This window comes from Cryptomeria japonica, unplaced genomic scaffold (assembly GCF_030272615.1).
Source record: "Cryptomeria japonica unplaced genomic scaffold, Sugi_1.0 HiC_scaffold_218, whole genome shotgun sequence".
NCBI lineage: Eukaryota > Viridiplantae > Streptophyta > Pinopsida > Cupressales > Cupressaceae > Cryptomeria > Cryptomeria japonica.
The window spans coordinates 170,001-192,500 of NW_026729040.1; the positions used below are offsets into that span (position 1 = coordinate 170,001).

Below are 22,500 nucleotides of genomic sequence, written 5' to 3' on the forward strand. Positions count from 1 at the left end.
ACCTCGCGTGCACCTTCGCCGGGGTGGGCACCTTGGTGTGCAGACCTTGGCTGGGTTGCGCGCCCTGGTGGGCACCATGGTGCGCACCAAGGAGCGCTCCGAAGTGTGCTCCAAGGTGCGGCCTGCACGAAGTCGGAGCCCGGTTTGCCCCGGGTGTGCACCTCGGGTGGGCACCTTGGTGCGCATGCCTTGCCTGGGCTGCGCACCAGGGCGGGCTCAAGATGGCACCCGCGTTCCTTTTTTTTCACTATCTTTCAAAACGGAAATTTTAAAATCTCATTTTTTTTTGCCTTTTTCTGGAAATTAGTGAAGGCAGCGCATCAAAGGTGCGCACCTCGCTGCCCACCACGGTGCGCAACGCCGGTGGGCACCCGGGAGTGCTTCGAAGTGTGCTCCAAGGTGCTGCGTGCACGTTGTCGGAGCCCGGTTTGCCCCGGGTGCGCACCTCGCGTGCACCTTCGTCGGGGTGGGCACCTTGGCTGGGTTTGCCCCGGCTGCGCTCCGAAGCGGGGTTATTGGAGCGCCGCCTCTTTTTTTGTCGGAGCGTTTGGTGGGGTTTCTCGCATTGGCTCTTCCGAGGCCCGGTTGCCACCCTGGCGCGCACGAAGTCGGAAGTAGGGTTAATTGCCCGGGTGCGCACCTTTGCCAGGGTGGGCACCTTACCTGGGCTGCGCACCAGGGCGGGCTCAAGATGGCACGCGCGTTCCGTTTTTTTCACTATCTTTCAAAACGGAAATTTTAAAATCTCCTTTTTTTTTTGCCTTTTCTGGAAATTAGTGAAGGCAGCGCATCAAAGGTGCGCACCTCGCTGCCCACCTTGGTGTGCTCTGAGGTGCGCACCCGGGAGCGCTACGAAGTGTGCTCCAAGGTGCGGCGTGCACGTTGTCGGAGCCCGGTTTGCCCCGGGTGCGCACCTCGCCTGCACCTTGGCCGGGGTGGGCACCTTGGCTGGGTTTGCCCAGGGTGCGCTCCGAAGCGGGGTTACTGGAGCGCCCCCTCTTTTTTTGTCAGAGCGTTTGGTGGGGTTTCTCGCATTGGCTCTTCCCAGGCCCGGTTGTTGGGTGCGCTCCCACCCTGGCGCGCGCGAAGTTGGAAGTTGGGTTAATTGCCCGGGCGCGCACCTTCGCCAGGGTGGGCACCTTGGTGCGCACACCTTGGCTGGGCTGCGCACCAGGGCGGGCTCAAGATGGCACCAGCATTCCCTTTTTCTCACTATCTTTCAAAACGGAAATTTTAAAATCTCGTTTTTTTTTTGCCTTTTATGGAAATTAGTGAAGGCATCGCATCAAAGGTGCGCACCTCGCTGCCCACCTTGGTGTGCTCCGAGGTGCCCACCACGGTGCGCAACGCCGGTGCGAACCCGGGAGCGCCCCGATGTGTGCTCCAAGGTGCGGCGTGCACGAAGTCGGACCCCGGTTTGCCCCGGGTGCGCACCTCGCGTGCACCTTGGTGCGCACACCTTGGCTGGGTTGCGCGGCCTGGTGGGCACCATGGTGCGCACCAAGGAGCGCTCCGAAGTGTGCTCCAAGGTGCGGCGTGCACGAAGTCGGAGCCCGGTTTGCCCCGGGTACGCACCTCGCGTGCACCTTCGCCGGGGTGGGCACCTCGGCTGGGTTGCGCGCCCTGGTGCGCACCAAGGAGCGCTCCGAAGTGTGCTCCAAGGTGCGGCGTGCACGAAGTCGGAGCCCGGTTTGCCCCGGGTGCGCACCTCGCGTGCACCTTCGGCGGGGTTGCGCGCCCTGGTGGGCACCATGGTGCGCACCAAGGAGCGCTCCGAAGTGTGCTCCAAGGTGCGGCGTGCACGAAGTCGGAGCCCGGTTTGCCCCGGGTGCGCACCTCGCGTGCACCTTCGGCGGGGTTGCGCGCCCTGGTGGGCACCATGGTGCGCACCAAGGAGCGCTCCGAAGTGTGCTCCAAGGTGCGGCGTGCACGAAGTCGGAGCCCGGTTTGCCCCGGGTGCGCACCTCGCGTGCACCTTCGCCGCGGTGGGCACCATGGCGTGCACGAAGTCGGAGCCCGGTTTGCCCCGGGTGCGCACCTCGCGTGCACCTTCGCCGGGGTGGGCACCTCGGCTGGGTTGCGCGCCCTGGTGCGCACCAAGGAGCGCTCCGAAGTGTGCTCCAAGGTGCGGCGTGCACGAAGTCGGAGCCCGGTTTGCCCCGGGTGCGCACCTCGCGTGCACCTTCGCCAGGGTGGGCACCTCGGTGCGCACACCTTCTCAATGTTTTCTTGCCTTTTCTGGAAATTGGTGAAGGCAGCGCATCAAAGGTGCGCACCTCGGTGTGCTCCGAGGTGCGAACCCGAGAGCGCTCCGAGGTGCCCACGAAGTCGAAAGTCGGGTTAATTGCATTGTTTTCCCCGGGTGCGCTCCGAGGTGCGCAACATCGGCGCGCACCAAGGAGGGCTCCGAAGTGTGCTCCAAGGTGCGCACGATGGCGTGCACCTCTGGTGCGCACGATTCGGAGCTCGGTTTGACCGGGGTGCGCACACCTTGGCTGGGTTGCGCACCTTTTGTGCGCTCCAAGGTGCGCACGAAGTCGGAGCTCGGTTTGCCCCGGGTGCGCACCTTCGCCAGGGTGCGCACCTTGATGCGCACGCCTTGGCTGGGCTGCGCACCTTGGTGGGCGCCATGGTGCGCACCTTTCGTGCGCTCCAAGGTGCGCACGAAGTCGGAGCTCGGTTTGCCCCGGGTGCGCACCTTGGTGGGCGCCATGGTGCACTCCGAGGTGCCCAAGATTGGTGCGCACCAAGGAGCGCTCCGAAGTGCGCTCCAAGGTGCGCGCGAAGTCGAAAGTTGGGTTAATTGTCCGGTTTGCCTCGGGTGCGCACCTTGCGTGCACCTTCGCCAGGGTGGGCGCCTTGGTGCGCACACCTTGGCTGGGCTGCGCACACCTTGGCACCCGCGTTTCCTTCATTTTAAATTTTTTTTTTTTACAATCTCTCAAGTGGGAAATTCTATAATCTCAACTTTTTTTGCCTTTTCAGGAAACTTTTGAATGGAGCGCATCATTGGTGCGCTCCGAAGTGTGCTCCAAAGCTCTCTCCAGCTGCGTGCACCTGCCCCGGCCGCGCACCCGGCCCCGCCCAGCTTCGCTCACCTGTCCCGGGCGTCTGGTGCGGAACCTTAGAGTAAGAAACATCACCGTGCACCTTGGCCAACGTGCGCGACTCGACCGAGCGCGCACTGGCCGAGGTGCACACCGATTTCACCTGGGTGCGCGCGCAGCACCTCGGGCGCACCGGGGTGCGCGCACAACGCCCGGGTTGCACCGTGGCCTGTGTGCTCGGGGCGCCTCGGGTGCGCGCTCGGTGTCGCCCCCCGCGCGCGCGGTAGTGCGGGCAGCGCACCCCGGCCCGGCCCGGCCCCGACGAGAACGCAAACGGGCAAAAGGTTTATTCAAATAGCATTGCGATGCCCGGCGAAAAACTAAAAAAGGGTGCAACACCGGGACTTCCCGGGAGGTCACCCATCCCAGTACTACTCCGGCCCAAGCGCGCTTAACTGCGGAGTTCTGATGGGATCCGGTGCACTAACGCTGGTATGATCGCACCCGTTATGAGCTTGTCGCAGTGTGTACTTAGCAAACCGCGACCCACGTGCGAATCCACCCCGGCCACCCACCCCCGTCGAGGTGCACACCCTCCCTCGCGAAGTGCGCCCCGTTCGCCAAGTGTGAGCCCTGCCCGGGTGCGCGCACCTTGCTAGGGCGTCGGGTGTGCACCCGGCCCGGCCTACGTGCGTGCACCTGTAGGGGGCGTCGTGTGCGTGCAGTGTCCCGTCTGCAACGCGGTGCCCACACACCACCTCGGGCGCAACGACCTGCGCTCACATGTGGGCCGAGTGCACCTTGGTGCATGTTCGGGGCGCCTCGGGTGCACGCTCGATCTTGCCCCGGTGCACCAAGGCGCTCGGTTTGCCCCGGGTGCGCACTTGGTGCAAGGTGGGCACCCAAAATAGGGATCAAGCACCAAAACACAAGTTTCGGGATGCAAAATGGGACCCAAGGACCACAAATGCGTTCCAAGACCCATGATGGGTCCACGAGAACAAAAATGTGTTCCGAGACTTAATAAACAAATATTGGGTTTTAGGAGAAGAAACATGCTCTGATGCCCAAAACGAGAATCGACCCCGAAAAGGCCACAGGCCAAAAGTGGGATGCGAGACAAAAAAAAATGGGACCCGAGGACCAAAATTGGGTTCCCAGGTCGAAGACAGGGCAACCGGACAAGAAACGACCTCTAAGGCTCGAAATGAGTCCCGACGACTAAAACTTGACAAGAAGCACCCATCAGGCACCCAACTCGACACCCATGGGATGCCGACCCACCCGGGCTTCCACCTAGCACACCTTGGCACCCACCCACCCTCGCACCCAACCTCGCACCCAACTTAGCACCTTTGAACCCACATTGGCACTCACCCTGACCCTGGCACCTTGGAACCCACATTGGCACTCACCTTGACCCTGGCACCCACCTTTGCACTCACCTTGGGACCCACCCTGGCTCCCACCTCGGCACCCACCCAGACACCCACCTTGGTTCCTTGGCACCCACCTTGGATCCTTGGCACCCACCCCGACACCCACCTTGGCACGCAACTTGGCTACTTGCCACCCACCTTGGCTCCTTGACGCCCACCCCGACAACCACCCCGTGACCTACCCTGGCTAGGGTTGGTGCACACCCACCCTGGTGCCCACCTTGGCACCCACCCTATGACCCACCTTGGCACGCACCTTAGTACCCACCCCGTTACCCACCCTAGGACCCACCCCGTGACCCACCTTGGCCAGGGTGGGTGCCTTGGTGCGCACAACTTGCCTGGGCTGCACACCAGGGCGGGCTCAAGATGGCACCCGCGTTCCGTTTTTTTCACTATCTTTCAAAACGGAAATTTTAAAATCTCATTTTTTTCTTTTTTTTGCCTTTTCTGGAAATTAGTGAAGGCAGCGCATCAAAGGTGCGCAATGCTGGTGCGAACCCGGGAGCGCTCCGATGTGTGCTCCAAGGTGCGGCGTGCACGAAGTCCGAGCCCGGTTTGCCCCGGGTGCGCACCTCGCGTGCACCTTCGCCGGGGTGAGCACCTTGGCTGGGTTGCGCGCCCTGGTGCGTACCAAGGAGCGCTCTGAAGTGTGCTCCAAGGTGCGGCGTGCACGAAGTCGGAGCCCGGTTTGCCCCGGGTGTGCACCTCGGGTGCGCACCTCGCGTGCACCTTCGCTGCGGTGGGCACCTTGGCTGGGTTGCGCGCCTTGGTGGGCACCATGCAGTGCACGAAGTCGGAGCCCGGTTTGCCCCGGGCGCGCACCTCCGCCAGGGTGGGCACCTTGGTGCGCACAACTTGCCTGGGCTGCGCATCAGGAAGGGCTCAAGATGGCACCCGCGTTCCGTTTTTTTCACTATCTTTCAGAACGGAAATTTTAAAATATCGTTTTTTTTTGCCTTTTCTGGAAATTAGTGAAGGCAGCGCATCAAAGGTGCGCAACGCTGGTGCGAACCTGGGAGCGCTCCGATGTGTGCTCCAAGGTGCGGCGTGCACGAAGTCGGAGCCCGGTTTGCCTCGGGTGCGCCCTGGTGGGCACCATGGTGCGCACCAAGGAGCGCTCCGAAGTGTGCTCCAAGGTGCGGCCTGCACGAAGTCGGAGCCCGGTTTGCCCCGGGTGTGCACCTCGGGTGGGCACCTTGGTGCGCATGCCTTGCCTGGGCTGCGCACCAGGGCGGGCTCAAGATGGCACCCGCGTTCCTTTTTTTTCACTATCTTTCAAAACGGAAATTTTAAAATCTCATTTTTTTTTGCCTTTTTCTGGAAATTAGTGAAGGCAGCGCATCAAAGGTGCGCACCTCGCTGCCCACCACGGTGCGCAACGCCGGTGGGCACCCGGGAGTGCTTCGAAGTGTGCTCCAAGGTGCTGCGTGCACGTTGTCGGAGCCCGGTTTGCCCCGGGTGCGCACCTCGCGTGCACCTTCGTCGGGGTGGGCACCTTGGCTTGGTTTGCCCCGGCTGCGCTCCGAAGCGGGGTTATTGGAGCGCCGCCTCTTTTTTTGTCGGAGCGTTTGGTGGGGTTTCTCGCATTGGCTCTTCCGAGGCCCGGTTGCCACCCTGGCGCGCACGAAGTCGGAAGTAGGGTTAATTGCCCGGGTGCGCACCTTTGCCAGGGTGGCACCTTACCTGGGCTGCGCACCAGGGCGGGCTCAAGATGGCACGCGCGTTCCGTTTTTTTCACTATCTTTCAAAACGGAAATTTTAAAATCTCCTTTTTTTTTTGCCTTTTCTGGAAATTAGTGAAGGCAGCGCATCAAAGGTGCGCACCTCGCTGCCCACCTTGGTGTGCTCTGAGGTGCGCACCCGGGAGCGCTACGAAGTGTGCTCCAAGGTGCGGCGTGCACGTTGTCGGAGCCCGGTTTGCCCCGGGTGCGCACCTCGCCTGCACCTTGGCCGGGGTGGGCACCTTGGCTGGGTTTGCCCAGGGTGCGCTCCGAAGCGGGGTTACTGGAGCGCCCCCTCTTTTTTTGTCAGAGAGTTTGGTGGGGTTTCTCGCATTGGCTCTTCCCAGGCCCGGTTGTTGGGTGCGCTCCCACCCTGGCGCGCGCGAAGTTGGAAGTTGGGTTAATTGCCCGGGCGCGCACCTTCGCCAGGGTGGGCACCTTGGTGCGCAAACCTTGGCTGGGCTGCGCACCAGGGCGGGCTCAAGATGGCACCAGCATTCCCTTTTTCTCACTATCTTTCAAAACGGAAATTTTAAAATCTCGTTTTTTTTTTGCCTTTTATGGAAATTAGTGAAGGCATCGCATCAAAGGTGCGCACCTCGCTGCCCACCTTGGTGTGCTCCGAGGTGCCCACCACGGTGCGCAACGCCGGTGCGAACCCGGGAGCGCCCCGATGTGTGCTCCAAGGTGCGGCGTGCACGAAGTCGGACCCCGGTTTGCCCCGGGTGCGCACCTCGCGTGCACCTTGGTGCGCACACCTTGGCTGGGTTGCGCGGCCTGGTGGGCACCATGGTGCGCACCAAGGAGCGCTCTGAAGTGTGCTCCAAGGTGCGGCGTGCACGAAGTCGGAGCCCGGTTTGCCCCGGGTGCGCACCTTCGCCGCGGTGGGCACCATGGCGTGCACGAAGTCGGAGCCCGGTTTGCCCCGGGTGCGCACCTCGCGTGCACCTTCGCCGGGGTGGGCACCTCGGCTGGGTTGCGCGCCCTGGTGCGCACCAAGGAGCGCTCTGAAGTGTGCTCCAAGGTGCGGCGTGCACGAAGTCGGAGCCCGGTTTGCCCCGGGTGTGCACCTCGGGTGCGCACCTCGCGTGCACCTTCGCTGCGGTGGGCACCTTGGCTGGGTTGCGCGCCTTGGTGGGCACCATGCAGTGCACGAAGTCGGAGCCCGGATTGCCCCGGGCGCGCACCTCCGCCAGGGTGGGCACCTTGGTGCGCACAACTTGCCTGGGCTGCGCACCAGGAAGGGCTCAAGATGGCACCCGCGTTCCGTTTTTTTCACTATCTTTCAGAACGGAAATTTTAAAATCTCGTTTTTTTTTGCCTTTTCTGGAAATTAGTGAAGGCAGCGCATCAAAGGTGCGCAACGCTGGTGCGAACCTGGGAGCGCTCCGATGTGTGCTCCAAGGTGCGGCGTGCACGAAGTCGGACCCCGGTTTGCCCCGGGTGCGCACCTCGCGTGCACCTTGGTGCGCACACCTTGGCTGGGTTGCGCGCCCTGGTGGGCACCATGGTGCGCACCAAGGAGCGCTCCGAAGTGTGCTCCAAGGTGCGGCGTGCACGAAGTCGGAGCCCGGTTTGCCCCGGGTGCGCACCTCGCGTGCACCTTCGCCGCGGTGGGCACCATGGCGTGCACGAAGTCGGAGCCCGGTTTGCCCCGGGTGCGCACCTCGCGTGCACCTTCGCCGGGGTGGGCACCTTGGTGTGCAGACCTTGGCTGGGTTGCGCGCCCTGGTGGGCACCATGGTGCTCACCAAGGAGCGCTCCGAAGTGTGCTCCAAGGTGCGGCCTGCACGAAGTCGGAGCCCGGTTTGCCCCGGGTGTGCACCTCGGGTGGGCACCTTGGTGCGCATGCCTTGCCTGGGCTGCGCACCAGGGCGGGCTCAAGATGGCACCCGCGTTCCTTTTTTTTCACTATCTTTCAAAACGGAAATTTTAAAATCTCATTTTTTTTTGCCTTTTTCTGGAAATTAGTGAAGGCAGCGCATCAAAGGTGCGCACCTCGCTGCCCACCACGGTGCGCAACGCCGGTGGGCACCCGGGAGTGCTTCGAAGTGTGCTCCAAGGTGCTGCGTGCACGTTGTCGGAGCCCGGTTTGCCCCGGGTGCGCACCTCGCGTGCACCTTCGTCGGGGTGGGCACCTTGGCTGGGTTTGCCCCGGCTGCGCTCCGAAGCGGGGTTATTGGAGCGCCGCCTCTTTTTTTGTCGGAGCGTTTGGTGGGGTTTCTCGCATTGGCTCTTCCGAGGCCCGGTTGCCACCCTGGCGCGCACGAAGTCGGAAGTAGGGTTAATTGCCCGGGTGCGCACCTTTGCCAGGGTGGGCACCTTACCTGGGCTGCGCACCAGGGCGGGCTCAAGATGGCACGCGCGTTCCGTTTTTTTCACTATCTTTCAAAACGGAAATTTTAAAATCTCCTTTTTTTTTTGCCTTTTCTGGAAATTAGTGAAGGCAGCGCATCAAAGGTGCGCACCTCGCTGCCCACCTTGGTGTGCTCTGAGGTGCGCACCCGGGAGCGCTACGAAGTGTGCTCCAAGGTGCGGCGTGCACGTTGTCGGAGCCCGGTTTGCCCCGGGTGCGCACCTCGCCTGCACCTTGGCCGGGGTGGGCACCTTGGCTGGGTTTGCCCAGGGTGCGCTCCGAAGCGGGGTTACTGGAGCGCCCCCTCTTTTTTTGTCAGAGCGTTTGGTGGGGTTTCTCGCATTGGCTCTTCCCAGGCCCGGTTGTTGGGTGCGCTCCCACCCTGGCGCGCGCGAAGTTGGAAGTTGGATTAATTGCCCGGGCGCGCACCTTCGCCAGGGTGGGCACCTTGGTGCGCACACCTTGGCTGGGCTGCGCACCAGGGCGGGCTCAAGATGGCACCAGCATTCCCTTTTTCTCACTATCTTTCAAAACGGAAATTTTAAAATCTCGTTTTTTTTTTGCCTTTTATGGAAATTAGTGAAGGCATCGCATCAAAGGTGCGCACCTCGCTGCCCACCTTGGTGTGCTCCGAGGTGCCCACCACGGTGCGCAACGCCGGTGCGAACCCGGGAGCGCCCCGATGTGTGCTCCAAGGTGCGGCGTGCACGAAGTCGGACCCCGGTTTGCCCCGGGTGCGCACCTCGCGTGCACCTTGGTGCGCACACCTTGGCTGGGTTGCGCGGCCTGGTGGGCACCATGGTGCGCACCAAGGAGCGCTCCGAAGTGTGCTCCAAGGTGCGGCGTGCACGAAGTCGGAGCCCGGTTTGCCCCGGGTACGCACCTCGCGTGCACCTTCGCCGGGGTGGGCACCTCGGCTGGGTTGCGCGCCCTGGTGCGCACCAAGGAGCGCTCCGAAGTGTGCTCCAAGGTGCGGCGTGCACGAAGTCGGAGCCCGGTTTGCCCCGGGTGCGCACCTTCGCCGCGGTGCGCACCATGGCGTGCACGAAGTCGGAGCCCGGTTTGCCCCGGGTGCGCACCTCGCGTGCACCTTCGGCGGGGTTGCGCGCCCTGGTGGGCACCATGGTGCGCACCAAGGAGCGCTCCGAAGTGTGCTCCAAGGTGCGGCGTGCACGAAGTCGGAGCCCGGTTTGCCCCGGGTGCGCACCTCGCGTGCACCTTCGGCGGGGTTGCGCGCCCTGGTGGGCACCATGGTGCGCACCAAGGAGCGCTCCGAAGTGTGCTCCAAGGTGCGGCGTGCACGAAGTCGGAGCCCGGTTTGCCCCGGGTGCGCACCTCGCGTGCACCTTCGCCGCGGTGGGCACCATGGCGTGCACGAAGTCGGAGCCCGGTTTGCCCCGGGTGCGCACCTCGCGTGCACCTTCGCCGGGGTGGGCACCTCGGCTGGGTTGCGCGCCCTGGTGCGCACCAAGGAGCGCTCCGAAGTGTGCTCCAAGGTGCGGCGTGCACGAAGTCGGAGCCCGGTTTGCCCCGGGTGCGCACCTCGCGTGCACCTTCGCCAGGGTGGGCACCTCGGTGCGCACACCTTCTCAATGTTTTCTTGCCTTTTCTGGAAATTGGTGAAGGCAGCGCATCAAAGGTGCGCACCTCGGTGTGCTCCGAGGTGCGAACCCGAGAGCGCTCCGAGGTGCCCACGAAGTCGAAAGTCGGGTTAATTGCATTGTTTTCCCCGGGTGCGCTCCGAGGTGCGCAACATCGGCGCGCACCAAGGAGGGCTCCGAAGTGTGCTCCAAGGTGCGCACGATGGCGTGCACCTCTGGTGCGCACGATTCGGAGCTCGGTTTGACCGGGGTGCGCACACCTTGGCTGGGTTGCGCACCTTTTGTGCGCTCCAAGGTGCGCACGAAGTCGGAGCTCGGTTTGCCCCGGGTGCGCACCTTCGCCAGGGTGCGCACCTTGATGCGCACGCCTTGGCTGGGCTGCGCACCTTGGTGGGCGCCATGGTGCGCACCTTTCGTGCGCTCCAAGGTGCGCACGAAGTCGGAGCTCGGTTTGCCCCGGGTGCGCACCTTGGTGGGCGCCATGGTGCACTCCGAGGTGCCCAAGATTGGTGCGCACCAAGGAGCGCTCCGAAGTGCGCTCCAAGGTGCGCGCGAAGTCGAAAGTTGGGTTAATTGTCCGGTTTGCCTCGGGTGCGCACCTTGCGTGCACCTTCGCCAGGGTGGGCGCCTTGGTGCGCACACCTTGGCTGGGCTGCGCACACCTTGGCACCCGCGTTTCCTTCATTTTAAATTTTTTTTTTTTACAATCTCTCAAGTGGGAAATTCTATAATCTCAACTTTTTTTGCCTTTTCAGGAAACTTTTGAATGGAGCGCATCATTGGTGCGCTCCGAAGTGTGCTCCAAAGCTCTCTCCAGCTGCGTGCACCTGCCCCGGCCGCGCACCCGGCCCCGCCCAGCTTCGCTCACCTGTCCCGGGCGTCTGGTGCGGAACCTTAGAGTAAGAAACATCACCGTGCACCTTGGCCAACGTGCGCGACTCGACCGAGCGCGCACTGGCCGAGGTGCACACCGATTTCACCTGGGTGCGCGCGCAGCACCTCGGGCGCACCGGGGTGCGCGCACAACGCCCGGGTTGCACCGTGGCCTGTGTGCTCGGGGCGCCTCGGGTGCGCGCTCGGTGTCGCCCCCGCGCGCGCGGTAGTGCGGGCAGCGCACCCCGGCCCGGCCCGGCCCCGACGAGAACGCAAACGGGCAAAAGGTTTATTCAAATAGCATTGCGACGCCCGGCGAAAAACTAAAAAAGGGTGCAACACCGGGACTTCCCGGGAGGTCACCCATCCCAGTACTACTCCGGCCCAAGCGCGCTTAACTGCGGAGTTCTGATGGGATCCGATGCACTAACGCTGGTATGATCGCACCCGTTATGAGCTTGTCGCAGTGTGTACTTAGCAAACCGCGACCCACGTGCGAATCCACCCCGGCCACCCACCCCCGTCGAGGTGCACACCCTCCCTCGCGAAGTGCGCCCCGTTCGCCAAGTGTGAGCCCTGCCCGGGTGCGCGCACCTTGCTAGGGCGTCGGGTGTGCACCCGGCCCGGCCTACGTGCGTGCACCTGGAGGGGGCGTCGTGTGCGTGCAGTGTCCCGTCTGCAACGCGGTGCCCACACACCACCTCGGGCGCAACGACCTGCGCTCACATGTGGGCCGAGTGCACCTTGGTGCATGTTCGGGGCGCCTCGGGTGCACGCTCGATCTTGCCCCGGTGCACCAAGGCGCTCGGTTTGCCCCGGGTGCGCACTTGGTGCAAGGTGGGCACCCAAAATAGGGATCAAGCACCAAAACACAAGTTTCGGGATGCAAAATGGGACCCAAGGACCACAAATGCGTTCCAAGACCCATGATGGGTCCACGAGAACAAAAATGTGTTCCGAGACTTAATAAACAAATATTGGGTTTTAGGAGAAGAAACATGCTCTGATGCCCAAAACGAGAATCGACCCCGAAAAGGCCACAGGCCAAAAGTGGGATGCGAGACAAAAAAAAATGGGACCCGAGGACCAAAATTGGGTTCCCAGGTCGAAGACAGGGCAACCGGACAAGAAACGACCTCTAAGGCTCGAAATGAGTCCCGACGACTAAAACTTGACAAGAAGCACCCATCAGGCACCCAACTCGACACCCATGGGATGCCGACCCACCCGGGCTTCCACCTAGCACACCTTGGCACCCACCCACCCTCGCACCCAACCTCGCACCCAACTTAGCACCTTTGAACCCACATTGGCACTCACCCTGACCCTGGCACCTTGGAACCCACATTGGCACTCACCTTGACCCTGGCACCCACCTTTGCACTCACCTTGGGACCCACCCTGGCTCCCACCTCGGCACCCACCCAGACACCCACCTTGGTTCCTTGGCACCCACCTTGGATCCTTGGCACCCACCCCGACACCCACCTTGGCACGCAACTTGGCTACTTGCCACCCACCTTGGCTCCTTGACGCCCACCCCGACAACCACCCCGTGACCTACCCTGGCTAGGGTTGGTGCACACCCACCCTGGTGCCCACCTTGGCACCCACCCTATGACCCACCTTGGCACGCACCTTAGTACCCACCCCGTTACCCACCCTAGGACCCACCCCGTGACCCACCTTGGCCAGGGTGGGTGCACCCACCCTGGTGCCCACCTTGGCACCCACCCATCCTAGCACCCAGCCTGTGACCGGGCTTGGAACCCAACCTTGCACCCGCACCCGTCTTGGCCAGTGTGGGTGCGCACCCATCCTGGCACCCACGTTGTGACACACCCTTTAACCCACGCACCCTAGCACCCACGTTGGCACCCACCTTGGAACCCAACCTAGCAACTTGGCACCCACCCCGTGACCCACCTTGGCATCCACCATAGCAGTCGCCGACTTGGCACCCACCTCGGCACCCACCTTGACACTTGTGGACCCACCTTGCCACTCACCCTAGCATCGACCCATCCTAGCACCCACCCTGGCACCTTTGCACCCTAGCACTCACCCATCCTAGCACCTAACCTGTGACCCACCTTGACACTCACCCTCGCACCCACCTTGGAACCCAACCTAGCACCCACCCACCCTGACACCAACCCTAGCACCTACCCACCCTTGCACCCACCCTGTGACCCATCTTGGCACCCACCCATCCTACCACTCAACCTATCACCCACCTTCTCACCCACCTTGGCATCCACCTTAGCACCCACCCACACTGGCACCTTGGCACCCACCTCGGGCAAGGTGGGTGCACACCCACCCTGGCACCCAATTTAGAACCCACCGAGCATGTTACCCACCTTGGCACCCACATTGCAGCCCACCCTAGTACCCACCCTATGACCCACATTGGCATCCACACCCTAGCACCCAGGCACCTCGACACCCGCCTTGACACCCACCCTAGCACTGAACCTGTGACCCACCTTGGAACTCACCCTAGAACCCACCCACCCTGTGAACCACCTTGGCATCCACCTTAGCACCCACCCACCTTGGCACCCACTCTAGCACTCACCCATCCTAACACCCAACTTGTTACCCACCTTGGCACCCGCCCTCGCGTCCACCTTGAAACCCACCCTAGCACCCACCCACGCAGGAGCCCACCTTGGCACCCAACCTAACACCCACGCATCCTGGCACCCAACTTGTGACCCACCTTGGAACCCACCCTAGTACCCACCTTTGAACCCACTATATCACCAACCCACCTTGGCACCCACCCTATGACCCTCTTTGGAATCCACCCTAGCACGCACCCACCCTGGCACCCACCATGGAGCGCACCCTAGCACCCACCCACCTCGGCACGCACCTCAACACCCACCTTGGTGTGCGCACTGCGCCAACCTCTCAAAGACCCTATGTGGTGCGCTCCAAAGTGTACACCTTTGGTGCGCTCCAAGGTGCGCACCTTTGGTGCACACCGAGGTGCACACCAAAGTGTGCACCGAGGTGAGCACCAAAGTGCACTCCAGGGTGCACACCAAGGCGTGCACCTTTGGTGCGGTCAATGCAAACGAATTCGGAAGTTGGGGTCGATGTCCTAATCGCTGCTGCAGACTACACGTATGAGAATCGGACAAATAGCTTTATATAGGGGAGGTGTTGCGTTTGATGGGTCGACTCCCCTGGTTGTGTGCACTGCACCAACTTCAAAGACCCTGTCTTGTTTAAGAAGTCAAAAGTTGGGGTGGATGTCCTAATCATTGCTGCAGTCTACGCATGTATGAGAATCAGACAAATAGCTTATATAGGGGAGGTGTTGCATTCGGTGGGTTGACTCCCCTGGTTGTGCGCACTGCGCCAACCTCAAAGACCCCGCATAGCAGAAGAAGTCGGAAGTCGGATTTTGGTGAGCACCAAGGCGTGCACCTTTGGTGCGGTCAACGCAGACGAATTCAGAAGTTGGGGTGGATGTCCTAATCGTTGTTGCAGGCTACACATGTATGAGAATCAGACAAATAGCTTATATAGGGGAGGTGTTGGGTTTGATGGGTCAACTCCCTTGGTTGTGCGCATTACGCCAACCTCAAAGACCTTGTTTTCGTTAAGAAGTCAAAAGTTGGGGTCAATGTCCTAATGGCTCCTGCAGGCTACACATGTATGAGAATCGGACAAATAGCTTATATAGGGGAGGTGTTGGGTTTGATGGGTCGACTCCCCTGGTTGTGCGCATTACGTCAACCTCAAAGACCTTGTTTTCGTTAAGAAGTCAAAAGTTGGGGTCGATGTCCTAATTGCTCCTGTAGACTACACATGTATGAGAATCAGACAAATAGCTTATATAGGGGAGGTGTTGGGTTTGATGGGTTGACTCCCCTAGTTGTTCGCATTACACCAACCTCAAAGACCTTGTTTTCGTTTAGAAGCCGAAAGTTGGGGTCGATGTCCTAATTGCTCCTGCAGGCTACGCATGTATGAGAATCAGACAAATAGCTTATATAGGGGAGGTGTTGGGTTTGATGGGTCGACTCCCCTGGTTGTGCGCATTGCGCCAACCTCAAAGACCCTGCATTGCGGATGAAGTCGAAAGTCAGAGTTTGGTGTGCTACAAGGTGTGGTCGAAGGTGCTCACCTAGGTGTGCACCTTTGGAGCACAGGAAAAGTGCCCTCCAAAAGTGCGCACCTTTGGAGTGCACAAAAGTGCCCTCCAAAAGTGCGCACCTTTGGAGCGCAGAAAAGTGCCCTCCAAAAAGTGCCCTCCAAAAGTGCGCACCTTTGGAGCGCAGAAAAGTGCCCTCCAAAAAGTGCCCTCCAAAAGTGCGCACCTTTGGAGCGCAGAAAAGTGCCCTCCAAAAAGTGCCCTCCAAAAGTGCGCACCTTTGGAGCGCAGAAAAGTGCCCTCCAAAAAGTGCCCTCCAAAAGTGCGCACCTTTGGAGCGCAGAAAAGTGCCCTCCAAAAAGTGCCCTCCAAAAGTGCGCACCTTTGGAGCGCAGAAAAGTGCCCTCCAAAAAGTGCCCTCCAAAAGTGCGCACCTTTGGAGCGCAGAAAAGTGCCCTCCAAAAAGTGCCCTCCAAAAGTGCGCACCTTTGGAGCGCAGAAAAGTGCCCTCCAAAAAGTGCCCTCCAAAAGTGCGCACCTTTGGAGCGCAGAAAAGTGCCCTCCAAAAAGTGCCCTCCAAAAGTGCGCACCTTTGGAGCGCAGAAAAGTGCCCTCCAAAAAGTGCCCTCCAAAAGTGCGCACCTTTGGAGCGCAGAAAAGTGCCCTCCAAAAGTGCGCACTTTTGGTGCGCACCAAGGCGCTGGTTCGGTCGTTGCAGGCGAGTTCGGAAGTTGGGGTCGATGTCCTGAGCGGAGGTGCAAACTACACAGGTGTCGGAATCGGACAAATAGCTTATATAGGGGAGGTGTATGCTTCGATGGGTCGACTCCCCAGGTTGAGCGCACCGCGCCAACCTCAAAGACCCTACGGTATGGATGAAGTCGGAAGTTGGGTCCGATGACCGATTCGATTAGTAGGTATGCTCATGAGGTCGGAATTTGGGTCCGATGACCTGCCATGTGCAGGAAGGCGAATGTTGACACTGTGCGTTGCAAGGTGCACACCAAGGCGCTGGTGCGGTCTTTTTAGTCGAGTTCGGAAGTTGGGGTCGATGTCCTGATCGGAGGTGCAAGCTACACAGGTGTGGGAATCGGACAAATAGCTTATATAGGGGAGGTGTATGCTTCGTTGGGTCGACTCCCCGGGTTGAGCGCACCGCGCCAACCTCAAAGACCCTACGGTATGGATGAAGTCGGAAGTTGGGTCCGATGACCGATTCGATATGTAGGCATACTCGCGAGGTCGGAATTTGGGTCCGATGACCTGCCACGTGCAGGAAGGCGAATGTTGGCACTGTGCGTTGCAAGGTGCGCACCAAGGCGCTGGTTCGGTCGTTGGAGGCGAGTTCGGAAGTTGGGGTCGATGTCTTGATCGGAGGTGCAAACTACACAGGTGTGGGAATCGGACAAATAGCTTATATAGGGGAGGTGTATGCTTCGTTGGGTCGACTCCCCGGGTTGAGCGCACCGCGCCAACCTCAAAGACCCTACGGTATGGATGAAGTCGGAAGTTGGGTCCGATGACCGATTCGATATGTAGGCATACTCGCGAGGTCGGAATTTGGGTCCGATGACCTGCCATGTGCAGGAAGGCGAATGTTGGGACTGTGCGTCGCAAGGTGCGCACCAAGGCGCTGGTGCCGTCGTTGCAGTCGAGTTCGGAAGTTGGGGTCGATGTCCTGGTCAGAGGTGCAAACTACACAGGTGTGGGAATCGGACAAATAGCTTATATAGGGGAGGTGTATGCTTCGATGGGTCGACTCCCTGGGTTGAGCGCACCGCGCCAACCTCAAAGACCCTACAGTATGGATGAAGTCGGAAGTTGGGTCCGATGACCGATTCGATACGTAGGCATATTGGCGAGGTCTGAATTTGTGTCCGATGACCTGCCATGCGCAGGAAGGTGGAATTTGGGTCCGATGACCGAGTTGATGGCGTGCCATGCGCAGAAAGGCGGAATTTGGGTCCGATGACCGAGTTGATGTTGATGGCCCGCCATGCACAGGAAGGCGGAATTTGGGTCCGATGACCGATTTGAAGGCGTGCCATACGCAAAAAGGCGGAGTTTGGGTCCGATGACCGAGTTGATATTGATGGCCCGCCATGCGCAGGAAGGCGGAATTTGGGTCCGATGACCTGACATACGCATGGAGTCCGACTCGGGGGCCGATGTTCGATTCGATGACTTGCATTGTGGGTAAAGTCGGAAGTTGTGGTCTTTGACCCGATTCGATGACCAGACTTCGGCTGCTTGAGAATCGGACAAATAACTTATATAGGGGAGGTAGTGTTCTCGAGCATCCTCCCCCCGTGCCCGTTTATGTCGATTGATGCTGGTGCTCGACTGGTTGGAGCGCTCGGATGCAAAAATCTTGCACCAGGATTTATCGATTGTGATGGACACGGCAAGTCTCCTGATTGCTATGCAGGAGCTCATCGTGAATCTCTATGCGGCCTTGGTATGGACTCGACCTGCGGAATGGTTCGGCAATGGTAGTCGCTCCAACACGTCCTTGCAATGGCCACAGAGGTGATTCGACTAGAGCTCCAGTCTAGCTTTTGGGTTGCTTGGCGGACTGGTATAGCCGCGATCGAGTTCCGGCCATGAACGTTTTAGATAGCTCTTGGGCTTTCTGGGACGGAAGTCGGAAGTTTGGGCTGTTGTCCGATTTGATGACCATTCTTCGGATGTGTGAGAATCGGACAAATAACTTATATAGGGGACTGTGTTGTCTCACGCAGCCCCCTCCGTGCCCCTCTATCTCGACCGATGTTGGTGCTTGAAAGGGTTGGGATCGCTCGGATTTATAAACGTGCACCACCATTTGTCGAGTGTGAGGGACGCGGCAGGTCTCCTAAATGCTATGCGGGCGCTCTCTGAGAATCTCTATCCGGCCTCGACACAGACTAGTCTTGCTGAATGGTTTGGCACTGGTAGTCGATCCAACACGTCGTTGTTGTGGCCGCCTAGGCGATTCGATTCGAGCCCCCGTCTAGCTTTTGGGTTGCTTGGCGGATTTTGCCCTATCCGCAAGTGAGCTCGGTCCCTAAACGTTCGAGAAACCCGATTGCTATGCGCCGACTCTCTTTCTTGCGAGCCTCCATCTAGCTTTTGGGTCTCTACGGAACGGAAGTCGGAATCTGGGACCGTTGTTTGATTCGACGAGGCAGACTACGGTTGTGCGAGAATCGGACAAATAACTTATATAGGGGAGGTGTTGACTGGAGCATTCTCCCCCGTGCCCCTCTAACTCGACCAATGCTGGCGCTCGAACGGTGGTAGCGCTCGGATTTTCATTGAGCGCCAGCATTGGTCGATTTAGAGGGGCATGCGAGATTCCCGAATGCTATGCGAGGGCTCTAACGGAAATGTCTATTGGTTTCGGTATGGATGCAATTGCGAGTGGTTCGGCAAAGGTAGTCGTTCCGATGCGTCCATGTCGTGGCCAAATCGATAATTCGATTTGAGCCCTCGTATAGCATTTGGGTCTCTCGATGTGATTCCGCATTCCAGTCCCTTTGGGCACTGCTTGAGCCGCATCCCAGGGGGTTCCCTTCCCAATAATCTGCCTCGCAACCCGATTGCTATGCGGTGAGGCTCCTCGGCCGCCTCGGAACTATCTGTGTATCAGACGCATCGCGGGATAAGGGGTTGGCAACGGTAGTCGCCCCAAGCGCGTCCGATGCTTGGACCATTCCGAGGCGGCCCTGAAGCCTCTTCCGTCTAGCCGTTGGGTCCTTCTCGCCGCATCCCTCGCCTCGCACCCCGATTGCTATGCGGTGAGGCTCCTCGGCCGCCTCGGAACTATCTGTGTATCGGACGCGTCGCGGGATAAGGGGTTGTCACTGGTAGTCGCCCCAAGCGCGTCCGATGCTTGGACCATTCCGAGGCGGCCCTGAAGCCTCTTCCGTCTAGCCGTTGGGTCCTTCTCGCCGCATCCCTCGCCTCGCACCCCGATTGCTATGCGGTGAGGCTCCTCGGCCGCCTCGGAACTATCTGTGTATCGGACGCGTCGCGGGATAAGGGGTTGTCATTGGTAGTCGCCCCAAGCGCGTCCGATGCTTGGACCATTCCGAGGCGGCCCTGAAGCCTCTTCCGTCTAGCCGTTGGGTCCTTCTCGCCGCATCCCTCGCCTCGCACCCCGATTGCTATGCGGTGAGGCTCCTCGGCCGCCTCGGAACTATCTGTGTATCGGACGCGTCGCGGGATAAGGGGTTGTCACTGGTAGTCGCCCCAAGCGCGTCCGATGCTTGGACCATTCCGAGGCGGCCCTGAAGCCTCTTCCGTCTAGCCGTTGGGTCCTTCTCGCCGCATCCCTCGCCTCGCACCCCGATTGCTATGCGGTGAGGCTCCTCGGCCGCCTCGGAACTATCTGTGTATCGGACGCGTCGCGGGATAAGGGGTTGTCACTGGTAGTCGCCCCAAGCGCGTCCGATGCTTGGACCATTCCGAGGCGGCCCTGAAGCCTCTTCCGTCTAGCCGTTGGGTCCTTCTCGCCGCATCCCTCGCCTCGCACCCCGATTGCTATGCGGTGAGGCTCCACGGCCGCCTCGGAACTATCTGTGTATCGGACGCGTCGCGGGATAAGGGGTTGTCACTGGTAGTCGCCCCAAGCGCGTTCGATGCTTGGACCATTCCGAGGCGGCCCTGAAGCCTCTTCCGTCTAGCCGTTGGGTCCTTCTCGCCGCATCCCTCGCCTCGCACCCCGATTGCTATGCGGTGAGGCTCCTCGGCCGCCTCGGAACTATCTGTGTATCGGACGCGTCGCGGGATAAGGGGTTGTCACTGGTAGTCGCCCCAAGCGCGTCCGATGCTTGGACCATTCCGAGGCGGACCCGAAGCCTCTTCCGTCTAGCCGTTGGGTCCTTCTCGCCGCATCCCTCGCCTCGCACCCCGATTGCTATGCGGTGAGGCTCCTCGGCCGCCTTGGAACTATCTGTGTATCGGACGCGTCGCGGGATAAGGGGTTGTCACTGGTAGTCGCCCCAAGCGCGTCCGATGCTTGGACCATTCCGAGGCGGACCCGAAGCCTCTTCCGTCTAGCCGTTGGGTCCTTCTCGCCGCATCCCTCGCCTCGCACCCCGATTGCTATGCGGTGAGGCTCCTCGGCCGCCTTGGAACTATCTGTGTATCGGACGCGTCGCGGGATAAGGGGTTGTCACTGGTAGTCGCCCCAAGCGCGTCCGATGCTTGGACCATTCCGAGGCGGACCCGAAGCCTCTTCCGTCTAGCCGTTGGGTCCTTCTCGCCGCATCCCTCGCCTCGCACCCCGATTGCTATGCGGTGAGGCTCCTCGGCCGCCTTGGAACTATCTGTGTATCGGACGCGTCGCGGGATAAGGGGTTGTCACTGGTAGTCGCCCCAAGCGCGTCCGATGCTTGGACCATTCCGAGGCGGCCCCGAAGCCTCTTCCGTGTAGCCGTTGGGTCCTTCTCGCCGCATCCCTCGCCTCGCACCCCGATTGCTATGCGGTGAGGCTCCTCGGCCGCCTTGGAACTATCTGTGTATCGGACGCGTCGCGGGATAAGGGGTTGTCACTGGTAGTCGCCCCAAGCGCGTCCGATGCTTGGACCATTCCGAGGCGGACCTGAAGCCTCTTCCCTCTAGCCGTTGGGGCTTTCTCGCCGCATCCCTCGCCTCGCACCCTGATTGCTATGCTGTGAGGCTCCTCGGCCGCCTTGGAACTATCTGTGTATCGGACGCATCGCGGGATAAGGGGTTGGCAGTGGTAGTCGCCCCAAGCGCATCCGATGCTTGGACCATTCCGAGGCGGCCCTGCAGCCTCTTCCGTCTAGCCGTTGGGGCCATCTCGCCGCATCCCCCACCTCGCACCACGATTGCTATGCGGTGAGGCTCCTTGGCCGCCTCGGAACTATCTGTGTATCGGACGCATCGCGGGATAAGGGGTTGTCACTGGTAGTCGCCCCAAGCGCGTCCGATGCTTGGACTATTCCGAGGCGGCCCTGCAGCCTCTTCCGTCTAGCCGTTGGGGCCATCTCGCTGCATCCCCCACCTCCTCGGCCGCCTCGGAACTATCTGTGTATCGGACGCATCGCGGGATAAGGGGTTGGCAGTGGTAGTCGCCCCAAGCGCGTCCGATGCTTGGACTATTCCGAGGCAGCCCTGCAGCCTCTTCCGTCTAGCCTTTGGGGCCATCTCGCCGCATCCCTCGCCTCGCACCCCGATTGCTATGCGGTGAGGCTCCTCGGCCGCCTGGGAACTATCTTCGTATCGGACGCATCGCGGGATAAGGGGTTGTCACTGGTAGTCGCCCCAAGCGCGTCCGATGCTTGGACTATTCCGAGGCGGCCCTGTGGCCTCTTCCGTCTAGCCGTTGGGGCCATCTCGCCGCATCCCCCACCTCGCACCCCGATTGCTATGCGGTGAGGCTCTTCGGCCGCCTTGGAACTATCTTCGTATCGGACGCATCGCGGGATAAGGGGTTGTCACTGGTAGTGGCCCCAAGCGCGTCCGATGCTTGGACTATTCCGAGGCGGCCCTGCAGCCTCTTCCGTCTAGCCGTTGGGGCCATCTCGCCGCATCCCCCACCTCGCACCCCGATTGCTATGCGGTGAGGCTCCTCGGCCGCCTTGGAACTATCTTCGTATCGGACGCATCGCGGGATAAGGGGTTGTCACTGGTAGTCGCCCCAAGCGCGTCCGATGCTTGGACTATTCCGACGCGGCCCTGTGGCCTCTTCCGTCTAGCCGTTGGGGCCATCTCGCCGCATCCCCCACCTCGCACCCCGATTGCTATGCGGTGAGGCTCCTCGGCCGCCTTGGAACCATCTTCGTATCGGACGCATCGCGGGATAGGGGGCTGTCACTGGTAGTCGCCCCAAGCGTGTCCGATGCTTGGACCATTCCTAGGCGGCCCTGAAGCCTCTTCCGTCTAGCCGTTGGGGCCTTCCCGCCCCATCCCTCGCCTCGCACCCCCGATTGCTATGCGGTGAGGCTCCTCGGCCGCCTTGGAACCATCTGTGTATCGGACGCATCGCGGGATAAGGGGTTGGCACTGGCAGTCGCCCCAAGCGCGTCCGATGCTTGGACCATTCCGAGGTGGCCCTGAAGCCTCTTCCGTCTAGCCGTTGGGGCCTTCCCGCCCCATCCCTCGCCTCGCACCCCGATTGATATGCGGTGAGGCTCCTCGGCCGCCTTGGAACTATCTGTGTATCGGACGCATCGCGGGATAAGGGGTTGGCACTGGTAGTCGTCCCAATCGCATCCGATGCTTGGACCATTCCGAGGCGGCCCTGCAGCCTCTTCCGTTTAGCCGTCGGGGCCTTCCCGCCGCATCCCTCGCCTCGCATCCCGATTCCTATGCGGTGAGTCTTCTCGGCCGCCGCGGAA

At 60.9% G+C, this 22,500-nt stretch overlaps 2 non-coding genes across 2 annotated transcripts; both read right to left on the minus strand.

Moving 5' to 3' along the window:
- Nucleotides 1-3,434: 3,434 nt before the first annotated feature.
- On the minus strand, nt 3,435-3,553 carry LOC131868763 (5S ribosomal RNA). Its single transcript, XR_009367204.1, has one exon. It is a non-coding gene; the product is annotated as a 5S ribosomal RNA (ribosomal RNA).
- A 7,817-nt stretch (nt 3,554-11,370) lies between these two features.
- LOC131868742 (5S ribosomal RNA) lies at nt 11,371-11,489 on the minus strand. The gene has a single exon (XR_009367183.1). It is a non-coding gene; the product is annotated as a 5S ribosomal RNA (ribosomal RNA).
- Between the last annotated feature and the right edge of the window lie 11,011 nt (nt 11,490-22,500).